General features: G+C 38.9%; 1 non-coding gene across 1 annotated transcript; it reads right to left on the reverse strand.

Annotated features, from left to right (window-relative positions):
- Positions 1-3196: 3196 nt before the first annotated feature.
- On the reverse strand, positions 3197-3300 carry LOC115069248. Its single transcript, XR_003848521.1, has one exon. It is a non-coding gene; the product is annotated as a U6 spliceosomal RNA (small nuclear RNA).
- Between the last annotated feature and the right edge of the window lie 9778 nt (positions 3301-13078).

Consider the following 13078-nt stretch of genomic DNA (forward strand, 5'->3'; position numbering starts at 1 on the left):
CAATAATAATGTCCATGAGTCAAAGGGCTGAACGGAAGGTTTCCACACAAGGTGAAGGCACGCTCCCCTAGAGAGGGCAGAGGGAGTGACCCTCTTTAGACATCTGCTGTGTGCTGGGGACTGGTCTACATACTGTTCACCCATCTTTGTTGACACAGTAGTCCTTTGCTTGTTTGCATTTTAGAAATGAAGGAATTGAGCAAAAAAGGGTTAAATAACTTGTTCAAGTTTGTAGTTGAGTTCCATCCTGAGGCAGTTTGAGTGTAGAACACGTGCTCTCACCTTTTTAGACTATATTCTATTCTTCTAGAAGCTTTATTGTTTTATTGGACACTTAAATCTCTTTACTTTTTTAGTTTTGTCCTCCCTCATATGTGGATCCTAGCACCAAATCCTGATAAGTGAGTATGTATCCAGACATAACTATAGGAACCAGGATAATGAAAAGGAACCAGGGAGGTAAAGGAAAAGAAAGAATCTTAAAGAGAAGAACAGTAGGAAACAGGCATTAATAAGGGAAATATGAATAAAAATGGGGTTATTTTAAGGGGATGGGGGAGGGAAGGTTATACAAGGAACCTAGGGGATAAAGGGAAAGAAGGAGCTCAAGAGAGGTGGGACCATAGGAGAAGGGTATTATTAAGGGAGAAATCTAAAAAATTGGGGCACCTTAAATGGGGGAAACCATGGTGGAAGGGTTAGACAATGCAAGAGATAAATGCCTAGCTAGTTTTAAAAAACCAGAAGGAACCATATTAGCCCAACAACCTATTGACAAATTATATATACAACTAGATCAAAGAATATATGTCTAGGCAAGGTTTATCTGAGAGTGTTTGATCTTTGCCCAAGCTTTATCTGCATGGCACATGGTAATTAAAAGCACCAGAGTGGTGGAACTAAGCTTCTTGGATGTTTAACGGCCATACTATGAGGCCTATACTAATTTGGTCAAAGGGACATAAAGGACAGTTTTTGTTCCTTGCTCTCCTAGGTCAACTAAGTTCCAGGGGACTATGAGCATCTCTCAAAATGTCCTGTAACTGTGGTGAGTCACCTGTCCTCTTGATCAAGGAGGCCATGGAGACACCACCAGATGGACTTGAACCAGTGTCCAGTCTACAAAGAGGAGGGTCAACACGGAGGAAACATTTCCTCCATGCTTCCAAGCGAAGCCAGCCATGATTGAGCTAGACCTTTGACTTATCTTCACATAGATGGTAGTGATCAAAGAATGGAGCCAGGGGCTCCTCCCAAGCCCATGTGACCCCTGAGGAACAGATCCTCAAACAACCTTAAGAGTAAAAATTAATTGGTTGATCTGGGCCAATTGTAGGGTCTTAAACACCCAAAAGGAAAGTATAACCCAAATTAATGAGGTCAATATAATTTTTTAAGAGTCCATATGTATAGCTAAAGGCTACGTAACAAGAAACAATGCCAGACAGGAGATACCTTCCTTTGAGTTATTGGCCAGAGTGGCCCAAAAGACTCCCTGACAGCAACCCAGCATAGAATTGGGAAAATGAACAGCAGACCCCAATCATTTCTAAAGGAATATTGACAACTGATTGCTGCTAGATGAGGAAGAGCTGCTCTTTCTAAAACAAGGATCTCTAGATAGGCTGACTAGATTCAGTGGATGGAGAGGCACTGGGGAATGGCTGGGGGCACTGACAACGCAGTGGACAGTAACAGGGATGACAGAGTATATGGGCTCCAGTGGTGGGGGAGGCTGTGGGAGGGTGCCATTTGGGAAGTGGGTATATAGATGAATAAGATTGTTTGGGATGTTTTGTATGATATACACACAAAAAAATCAACAAATTAAAAAAGACATATTTGAGGAGGAAGCATACAAATTTACTTAATATTAATTAGTAGAAGTGATAAACATTACCATTGAAATCTACCTGATGACTTTATATCCATACTCGGGTACCAAGGATCTGAGTGTAACTGAGTGTGACTAGTAATAACCAGATACATAGAGATAAAAGACACATGTAGAAACATGTAAGTGTTAGTAGCATTAAAAATGTAGGAAACAGCATATTTTAAAATGAAATGGAGATCTTCTTTAAAGGGTAAAAACTCAGTTTTATGTCTTGCAGGGTTTATGGTAAGTTCAATATTGTATAACTGTATTAATTCAACTGTGAACCTAAAAATTTACAGCCACTTTTGAAAGAGATATATCCTTGCTCAGGAAATTGTTACTGAATATGTTAAAGCTGTAATGAAATGCTTCTTCTAATCATGGGTTATTAAATTAAAAAATAATTAAAAAAATAAGAAAAGGTCTCTTCATAGCCCCATCTGGCCCTGAACTGCTCTCTTCCTGCTTAAACTTGTTGAGTGCTGGGATTGCAGGTATGTGCCACGATATCCAGCTTCCATTTAGGTCAACTATGATCAGGAATAGACTTTTGCGTCTGGAATGAGGTCATAGTTAATCTCTCTCTTTCATCCCCCGCTGATGGCATGCATTGAAAACAAACCCTCTTCTATTGTGCTGTATGTAGAGTTACCTTTGCTAATAGCAAAGCGATGTGTGTGTGTGTGTGTGTGTGCGTGTGCGCGCATTTGTGTGTATGCATGCTGCTGTGCTCATGCCACAGCAAGCATGTAGAGGCCAGAGGACAGGGTGTCAGTCTTGTCTTCCACCTTGTTGGAGACACGGTCTAATTATGGATGCATACACCAGGCTAGATGACCTACAAGCTTCTGAGCATTCTCCTGTCCCTGCCTCCCATCTCCCCAGAGGCTTGCTGGAGTTATAGATGCTTGTGTTATTGTGTCTGACTTTTCATGGGTTTCACAGGGTCAAACTCAGGTCTTCACACTTGAAAGGCAAGTGCTCTTACCCACAGAGTCATTTTCCCAGTCCCTTATTTTATCTTATTTATAAATTATTTTTTGTACAGTGTCTATACATACATATATATATATAAATATGTATGTGCACACATGCATGCAGGTGCATGTACACACGTGTGTGAGACCAGAGGTTGATATGTCGAGTGCGTTCCACTGTTGTCCTTTACCTTATCTTTTAAGACATGGCCTCTCACTGAACCAAGAGTTCGCCAGTTAGCTAGACTGAACTCTGGTGATCTGCCTATCTCTGCCCCAGCAGTGCTAAGGTTACAGACACACCTGACCTCACTCTACCTTTATTCTATTTATTTTATTTTAAGATATGGAACACTTCACGAATTTGCATGTCATCCTTGCGGAAGGGTCATGCTCATTTCTGTACTGTTCCAATTTTAGTATATGTACTGCCAAAGCGAACACCACGTTCCTCTTTATGTGGGTGCTGGGTACCAAATTCAGGCCGTCATGCTTGCATGGCAGTCACTTTATTCACTGAGCCATCTGCCCAGTCCCACTGACATTTTAACTCTATTAGGTTGGTGAATATGACGGACCCTTCTGTGTGTCTTTGCTTTCATTCTTCATTGACATCTCACAATAATGTCATAGTTTTCTTTTTAGGTGTGTTTTTCACATTTGCTAGATTCATTTTATTTTTTGGAACAGATTGTACACTTTATAACCTAAAACTCATTTTTAAATTGTTAGTATGGTATATAGGATTTTTATATGTTGATCTTGATATTTTAAGTACAGATCTCACTTTTCACTTACCACTTTTTATTGTAAAATGCTTTAGATGTCTTTTTTAAAAAAGTATCATGATGCCTATGAATGGCTGAGTATATAAATGAACATGGCTTGATGAAATTTTAAAAATTATTTTATTTATTATTTTTATTTTATGTGTACAAGTGTATTGCTTACATATGTATATGCACCTGTGTTGTGTAATGCCTGAGGAGGTCAGAAGAGGGCGCTGGATCTTCTGGAACTAGAGTTACAGACAGTTGTTAACTGACATATGGGTGCTGGGATTTGAACCTGGGTTTTCTGCAAGAAGAGTCAGTGCTTTTAACCACTGAGCCATCTCTCCAGCCCTGACTTGATAAATTAAGCAGACTTCATTTCAATACTATAACAAGAGGGTTTTAAGCCTCACCATTTCACACCCACAAAACCCAATTCAAGGGCATTAATGGTCTCTGAAAACTGATCAGCTTTTTGCAAGTAAACCATGTTTGGTTTTTTTTTTTTTTGTTTTTCCTAGAAGCCTTGTACACATGCCCATGCTTAAGGACATTAAAATCTAAGATATACAGCTCATTATTAGAGGTGATTACAGGCAATATACAATGACAACAACCATTAAGTATAGCTAAGAATTTTTCTGTATCAACCAAGTGGATAATCAAATTTTGCAGCAACTCAAGTATTCCCAAGCAATGAACATTTCTGTCTATGGCATTCACGTTACTATGCAGTTTTCTAACTTAAGAAAGTCATGATGACTGGAAGCAAAGAAGAGCCTTGTAGTGAGTAGATGGCTTCATCACGAGTGCCTAGGATGAACTGTTAAACACTGCTAACAGACAACCTGAGAATTTAAGATATTCCTGAGTTCTTGACGGTGTATTTTGATTTAAATACTACATTGACAAGCCAGTGGCCAGAACGGTTTGTGAACTGAGGTGCTGCTTCTTCAAGTGCCATGAGAACATGACAACAGTGAAGTTTTGCAGTGAGGTTAATGCATGGCAACAAAATATTTTGTAGAATTTGAGGTTTTGACTGGTTTTTTAGTCAGTTCCTGTGCTGGATAGCTTTGTCACCTTGGCACACTTGGGTTGAGGGAGCATCAGTGGGGGAATTTCCTCCATTGGACTGGCCTGTGGCCATGTATGTGGGGCATTTTCTTGATTGTTGAGTGATGTGGGAGGGTCCAGGCCACTGTGGGTGGTGCCACCTTGGGCAAGTGGTCCTGTATTGTATAAGAAAGCAGCCTGAGCACAGGACAGAGGAGCAAGCCAGTAAGTGGCGCTCCTCCATGGCCTGTGCTCCAGGTTCCTGGCCCGAGTTCCTGCCTTGGCTTCCCTTGTTGATGGATAGTGCTATAAGTCAAACGAACCCTTTCCTCCCCAGGTTGGTATTGATCAGAGTGTTTTGTCACAGCATTTGAAGGCAAACTAGAACAGTTCCTTTATCTGATTCTTCTTTTTCAGCAGTTTGCAGTCAAGGAAGCCACAGAGTCACCAGAAACAAAGCTTTGTGTTTTCTCAGGGTCACATGACTTTTCCTGGGCAAAGGGGGACATGAAAAGACATCTAATGACCCCCAGGTCGGGCACCAATGAAAAGCCAAGGAAACAATTCCATCCAAGTCCAGTTATGTCTTCTTTCCAAGCCAAGACGTTTTTTGTTCAGTTATTTCCATGTCCTAGGAGTGAACAAAAAGTGGCGCATCACGCCTTTGGCAAGTTGCTGTGGTCACAGCATACCCGAAGAGCACACAAGGCACAGACTTATTGATGTGTGATCATGAAGGAATTTCTGCATTGTTGGCATTTCTGAAAGATGCGTTTGTTTTTCCTGCTCCAACTGTTCCTTGGAAGGAGCAGAGGAAGAATCTGTGTCATCACTGGGTGTGTTTCCATCATTAGAAATGCACTGTAATAAGCCACTCACCGAGATGTTCACAAATCTTTTTATCTACATGAAACTTGAAAGTAATACTGTCATTAATCCATTCACATATGGTTTGAAGGATGGATCCAACTTTTCTGATTGTGTTTCAACAATTCCTTCTTCAAATAGAGGAATGAGAAGGAACTCAGTCTCTTTCCTTCTAAAATCTTCAGCGTGTGATCCCTATTCTGATCAATTTCTGGGAGCATTTTCTGCTTATTGATCTTGCTTTGTTGTAAAAAGCCATTCTGAATCTTAAAATTCAGATAATTGCTGGAAATAAAGGAAGAAGAAAACTGGTGCCATGTTCCATGTGCCACATGGTTGAACATGTGGAGTGTTTATGAACTCTTAGTGGATTTCTTATGTATCCAATCATGCCACCTACAAATAATAATGGTCTCACTTCTTTTAAATTCTAATTGCTACAGATTTTCTTTCACTTGATTGAAAAAAATTTATTAATTTATTTTTACTTATGTATATGAGTGTTTTACTTACATGTAAGTGCACGGTGTCTGTGCTATGCCTGTGGAGGCCAGAAGAGGGTGTGAGATCTCAAGAAACTGAAGTTACAAATGGTTATTAGCTTCCATATGGGTGCTGGGAACCAAACCCAGGTCCTCTGCAAGAGCAGCCAGTACTGTTAACCACTGAACCATCTCTCCAGCTCCTCTTTTGCTTGATTTAGAATCTAGAACATCGTTGTTTAGCAGTAGTGATGTGGGCATTCTAATTTTATTCCCTGGTTTAATAGGAAAACATTGAATATTTTACTACTAAATATTACATTTTTAAAATAAAAAGATGATCTCTTCCCTTCTATTTCTGGTAATCTAAGAATTTTTAAAAATCACAAGTGGATTTTATACTTTATTAAAAGATTTTTCTTCTTTATTCTGTCATTACCCATGAATGTTGTTGGATGTAATGTGGATTACAATAATTGATTTCATAACTTTTATTGTAATAAAATTTACTTAACATCAAAATTGTCCACTTTAACCATTCTTAGATGGTATTTGTAGTCACATTAAGTACATTCCTACTACAGCATCTCATTGCCATCTCAAGCAGAAGTGCTGTAATCAATAAATAATAAGTCTCTGGCTGGGCAAGGTGGCACATGCCTTTAATCCCAGCACTTGGGAGGCAGAGGCAGGTGGATCTCTGTGAGTTCAAGGCCAGCCTGGTCTACATAGTGAGTTCCAGGACAACTGGAGCTACAGGGAGACCCTGTCTCAAAAAAAAAAAAGTCCCTAGTTTCCTTTTCTCTCAACCCCTGGTAACCTTTAATATATATATGGTACTATTCTAGGAATTTTATATAAATAAAATCATATGACATGTGTGATTTTGTATGCTTTATTTTCTTGCAAAATATCCTCAGGTACATCGTGTAGAGTGTATCACAGCTTCATTCTTATTGTAAATGTTCATTCTTTATTTATGTAGCATGAGGGTACGTGTGTGCTACCAGGCGTCTTAAATTTCTTTATCATTGTGTATGTCTTCCTTCATGTACTAGTTACTTTTCTTACCACCGTGACAAAATAGCCAACAAAAGCAGCTTAAGGGAGGAAGGGTAACTTTTGGCTCTCCAGTCCATCATGGTGAGGAAGGCATGGTGGCCAGAGTGTGAGATGACTGGTTACATTGCATCTGCACTCAGGAAGCAGAGAGCGGAATGCTGGTGCTTGGCTCACTTCATCTTTTTATTCAGTCCCAGACCTCAGACCATGGAATGGGGGCATCCATGTTCAGAGTGAGTCTTCCTTGATCACTTATATTTTTTCTGGAAATGCCTCATATGCAGGCCTTGAGCATGTTTCCATGGTGATTTTAAATCTCATAATATTGGCAAGGAAGATCAACCATCACCCTGCAGGTTTTCATTTTTTGAAGCTATGTTGTTAGGTGTATATATCTTCAGAATTATTATATTTTCTTGGAAAATTCACATTTTTACTACTATGAATATCTCATTTACCTTTAGTAATGTTGCTTGCTTTAAACTTTGCCTGTTTGATATTAAAATAATCATATACTTTTTTGTTAGCATTCCCAAGATTATTTTTTTCTGTCTTTCATTCCTAATGTCTTTATGCCTTTACTTTAGGGTATGCACCTTATAAGCTACATAGCTTTTGGGGTTTGTTGTTGTGGTGTTGACAATATCTCTCATTTAATTGGAGGCATTTATTCTGGCTATTCTTAATGTAATTACCGAGCTAATTGTATTTATACCTATCTTTTTAAAATTTATTTTAATTTTATGTGTATGAATGTTATGCCTGTGTGTATGTAAGTGCACTGGTGTAGTACAATGCCCACGGAGGACAGAGGAGAGCATCAGATCCCTTAGAACTTGAGTTACAGATGGTTGTTAGCTGCCATGTGGGTTCTGGGATTTGAACCTGGGTCTTTTGAAAGAACAGCCTATGCTCTTTACTGCTGAGCAATCTCTCCAGCCCCATATTTACCTATCTGAATATTTGTTCCCTTCTTGTTCACCTGTTTTATGGTTTATTTCTCTCTTTTTTGGCCTTATTTTCCTTGAAGCAGTTTTTATTATTCCATTTTCCTTGTATTAGCTTATCAGATACTTTAGCCTACTATTCTTATACCCAAGTTGGTATGTTTGAGATTCCAATACCATTCCTTGACTTCTCTGCATTTTATATAATCCATACTGCACCCTAAAATATGCCACTTAGATGTACACTGTTTTGTTTTGTTTTTTTTTTTCTCTTCCCCAAGTTTGGGGTATTGTTGTTATGCATTTTAATTCTACATACATTTCCAACCTTACAAACATTTTCTTCTGTTACTTGATATACTCAAAGTTAATTTGTCACACATGTACCATTTCCATTCCTAAATTTCTATTTTTACTTGGTATTATTTTTCTTTTAAAATGTATTTATTTTTATTTTATGTATATTATATGAATATTTTGCCTGCATGTAAGTACACCTGTGTGATACAATGCCCCTATAGGCCAGAAGCAGGCATTGAATCCCCTAGAATTGGAGTTACAGACAGTTGTCAGTTTCAGTGTGGGTGCTGGGAACTGAACCTGGGTTCTCTTAACCTCTGAGCCATCTCTCCAGTCCCCTGGTATTATTTTTCAAATGCAAGAACTTTCATTAATATTTTCTTTAATGAAAGTCTACTGGCAATGAATTACCTGCTTCTATTTGTTTAAAAATGCCTTAATTTATCAGCAGTTTGAATAGATAATTTTGCTGGGTATAGAATGTTAGTTGGCATTTACTTTCAGCTCTTTAAATATATTATCCTTTTATTGCTGTTTGGTTTTGGAGTACTTCCCTTGCTTTGTTGTTTTTGTTTTTGAGATAGGATCTCTCTCTGTAGCCCAGGTTGACCTAGAACTCATTATGTAGGCTAGGCTTGTCTCAAAAATCACAAAATTCTCCTATTTTAGCCTCTCCAGTTCTCAGATTAGAGGGTCAAGCCACCAAGCTTGGCTTGGAACTCCTATTGTTTCTACTGAGAAATAACCTGTTAGTATTTTGTTCTTATTGTTTCTAGTTTAAGAGTCATTTTTGTTTTCTTTGGTTGTTTTAAATTCTTTCTTTGTTCTTTTTCTGTCTTTAGCAGTTTTATGTTGATATACAAAAGTGTAGTGCCCTTTATATTTATTCTACTTACACATTTTCGATTTTCCTTCATGTATTTTGTGTTTTTGAAATAAGTAAGATGTTATACTTTCATAAACTGCTTCTGGACCATTTGGTATCAATCTTTTGTGTCTTCAGTTATACAATGAATCTTAAATCTTCCCCCACATCCCTTATGTTTCAATTTCTAAAAGCGATTTATTTTTTCTGTGTTTCTACCAACCTATTCTCCAGTTCACTGAGTTGACTTCTTAGTAATGTCCCTCTATTGACCTCAGATTGGTTGGACCTCTAGGCTTCTATGAAATAAATTATTCTAATCCTTTTTGTGACAAATCTTCTACAAACATTTGAAGGCATTCGTCCATGAAATATGAATCAGATAAAGAATCAGAGCACTTGAATTGTAACCCCAGCTCTGTGACTAGAAATTACTAGCATCACATGTACTCATCACACACTCATGAGTTAGATAGGGATTGGAGGTTCTAAGGGCATATCTATTAAGTAGTAGACCTGGTTTGAACCTAGTTGACCTGAAGTTCAACTTTTTATCCTTTATGTTACAGAAACTATGTCTTGTAGTATATCTGGGGGCCTATTGAACTTGTGAGCAATTTATCTCTAAAGTGTATTCTCACACGAATTTTGATCAAGTCACGTTTCCTCCATGTGGAACTTGTATGAGCCTATCATCTAATGTTCCTGCTTTTTTCTTTCTTTCCTCCCTTCCTTCTATCCTTCCTTCCTTCTGCCCTCCTTTATCCCTCCCTCTCTCCCTTCTTCCCTCTTCCCTCCCCTCCCCTCCTTCCCTTCCTTCCTTCCTTCCTTCCTTCCTTCCTTCCTTCCTTCCTTTCATCACTATTGACCACCCACTTATCGTCACTTAGATGTATGGCTATATTTTTTCCTATTACATCTAAAACCAAAGACTTAACCATCAGTTCAGTATGTCAGAATGAATGGTCAATGGTTTTTATTAGTTTACATATCCTTTGAACTTTGATATATCCACAAACTTTACAATTTCAAAGTTTAAAAAGAGCACTACTAAATTTGTTGATGAACAATATCAGGCAGGGCCATATGGGGGATGAGTGGCAACTTCAATCAGCTGCTGATGTATCAAATGGGTCCTATTTTCTAAATCACACATTTCCTAATTCCTCACAATTGCATTATAGTAGACAATCTCATCTCCAATGAATAAATTTGTTGGTTTGGCATGGCATAGCCTCAGTGAACCCTTGCTAGCTCCACAGGAGCATAACATTCTTCTAAGTGGTTCATAAAGCATGATTACTAATTTATTCCAGAATTTTGCCAAGGATTGACATCAAGAATTTACTTTGACTAGACCACAGTTCCCAGAATCTAGGCTTTCACAAATTGCACAATCAAATGTATTTTCCAGTCTGCTGGCACCTCTTTTGTCTTCATGCCTTTTCCCCCCAAAGATTACCAGTAGTAGTTGCATAATTACATCTTCAAGTCTTGCAGTACTTTGGGTTATGATCTGTCTGGGCAGAAGGTGTGACCTCACTGGAAGTGTGATATGCTGGAAAGGGTCGTGTACCTAGAGTTATGGACCTAAATTCTTGTCTCTTTACTTTTATTATTTTTCTCTCTCTGTGTGTGATGTGGTTACATGAATGCATGTGTGTTTGTGTGTGTGTGCACGTGCATGTGTATGTGCATGAGTGTGGAGGCTAGAGGTTGATGTCAGGTACCTTCTTTGATCATTCTTCATTTTATTTACTGAGGCATGGTCTCTTCCTGAATCAGGAGCTACCAATTTGGCTAATCTATCTAGCCAGTTTGCTGTCTCTGCCTCCCAAGCTCTGGGATTACAAGAGGGCAACCATGCCAGCCTACCTTTTTTCTATGGGTGCTGGGGATCCAAACTCCAGTCCTCATGCTTGTGTGGAAAGAACTTCATCTACTAAGACATCTCCCCAGTCTCTAAATTCTTGTCTTGATGCATCGTTTCCAAGTCACATGACCTTCAGTAAATTGCTCAGCCTTTTTAGCCTCTGTTTTCTCTCCTGTAAATGAGAGAAGCTCCTTTTGCAACAGATGGGAATTATTGCAGAGTTCCACAACTGGTTACACATAGAGAATAAGTGTCTGAGAGATGCCCAGGCCTAAGTGACAAATCTATATTGGAACCTCTACACCTAAGGCTCATGGAACGTAGCAGAACAGGGGGCAGAGAGAATACTAAAGCACCTCTCAATTCTCACCAGCGAAGCTTCCTCATGCTACAGAGTACAGTGCACACAGAAGGCCACAACTCATCAAAATGTAAGGAAGAAGAGACTGCACTGTGTATCCCTGGATAGGACTCCTATATTAAACTTCACCCACCCATGGCTCAGGGACCATTTCAGAAGAGGGGGTGGAAAGACTATATATAAGAGTCAGGGTTGCATGATCATACGGAAACAGAGTCTTCCAGAAGGGGACTTGCTCATATGAACTTACAACAATGGTGTAAGCATGCACAAGACCCATTGCAAACTCAATCGGATAAAAACCAGCATAGAACTGGGGAAATGGGCAGGAGGCCTCAACCTTAGCTGAAGAACTATTGGCAGCTGATTACTGTTGGGTGAGGGATAATTGTTCTTCCTTAAGGGGGAGACATTAGATAGGCTGAGTAGACCCAGTGGATGAACTTGCACTGAGGGACATCTGGGTATTCTAACTTGACTCGATAGGCCTTAAGATATATGACAGAATGCATGAAATCCATTGGGGGGGTGATACGGGGGTGTGGATGGGGGAGGGGGTACAAAGATGGTTAAGATGTTTTGCATGAAGTGCACAAAAATTCAGTAAAAAATATACATTGAAGAAAAAAAACCCTCCAAGGGACTTGAAAGGATTCAGTCAATTAGAAGTTACAAGAGTGTCTGGAGTAACATAAGTTTCAAAAACCCACAGCTCCTGTGGTATCTCCTCTATCTTGGATTTTAATTTATCCTTTCCATTTACAAATCCTAACTAGATTCAGACATAATTCTTTTTGCTGGAGAAGGCAAAGGAATCGAGACTTGTTGGGGATACAAAACAGAGTAGAGCCTTAGACTGCAGTGTTATGTGAGGATGGCTTATTAAACCTACTGCTGGTAACCTTGAGCAAGTCTTGTGATATTTGTGGTTTTTATTATCATCTGTAAAATGAGGTACAGTCGATTTCTAGTTTTAGGTCTATGTTCTCTCTTCTATGAGTCTAATTTTGCCTTTTGTCCTGTCCTTGAACTATCCAAGTTTCTTCCTGTGAGAGGCAGGGTGTGCCCTTTTAGCCAGTTCTTGATCCATTCTGTGTGTAAACCTCAGAAATGACAATATCCCCAAGTAGACTCCTTGCCCCAAAAATGCTTTGGCGCTGAACTCCTTGTCACCAGTGTGTTGACAGGGACTATTAGCCTAAATGAGACCCAATTAGAATGACAAACTTGCTGTTCCCCACTATATTTCACTGTTTTGGACTTCCTGGCATGTGATTCTATCACTAGACTAATGGTTGAGAACTGATGGCATAATAACACTATGTCAACATATAGAGATGTTTTGGAAATTATGGAAATAATTATGTCGCACTTTCTAAATGAGAGTATTTTTTGATAGATGAGAATGGATTTCAGATGTAAAACACAGCAATTGCTCTTTGCCCCAGAATGATGAAAGAAGCTGTTGGATCCACAGAGGAAGTAGCTATTTATCACTTGTGATTAATTTGGCAAAATATCACATTCCTTGCCTCTAAAATATTAATAATAGCAATTTTATTTTTGTTCTGCTTATTTCTACTCCAGTGACGTGCATGAAAATCTACAGAAAGCATTTTCTGATGTAAGGGTAATT

This window comes from Nannospalax galili, unplaced genomic scaffold (genome assembly GCF_000622305.1).
Source record: "Nannospalax galili isolate Female #2095 unplaced genomic scaffold, S.galili_v1.0 scaffold511, whole genome shotgun sequence".
Classification (NCBI taxonomy): Eukaryota; Metazoa; Chordata; class Mammalia; order Rodentia; family Spalacidae; genus Nannospalax; species Nannospalax galili.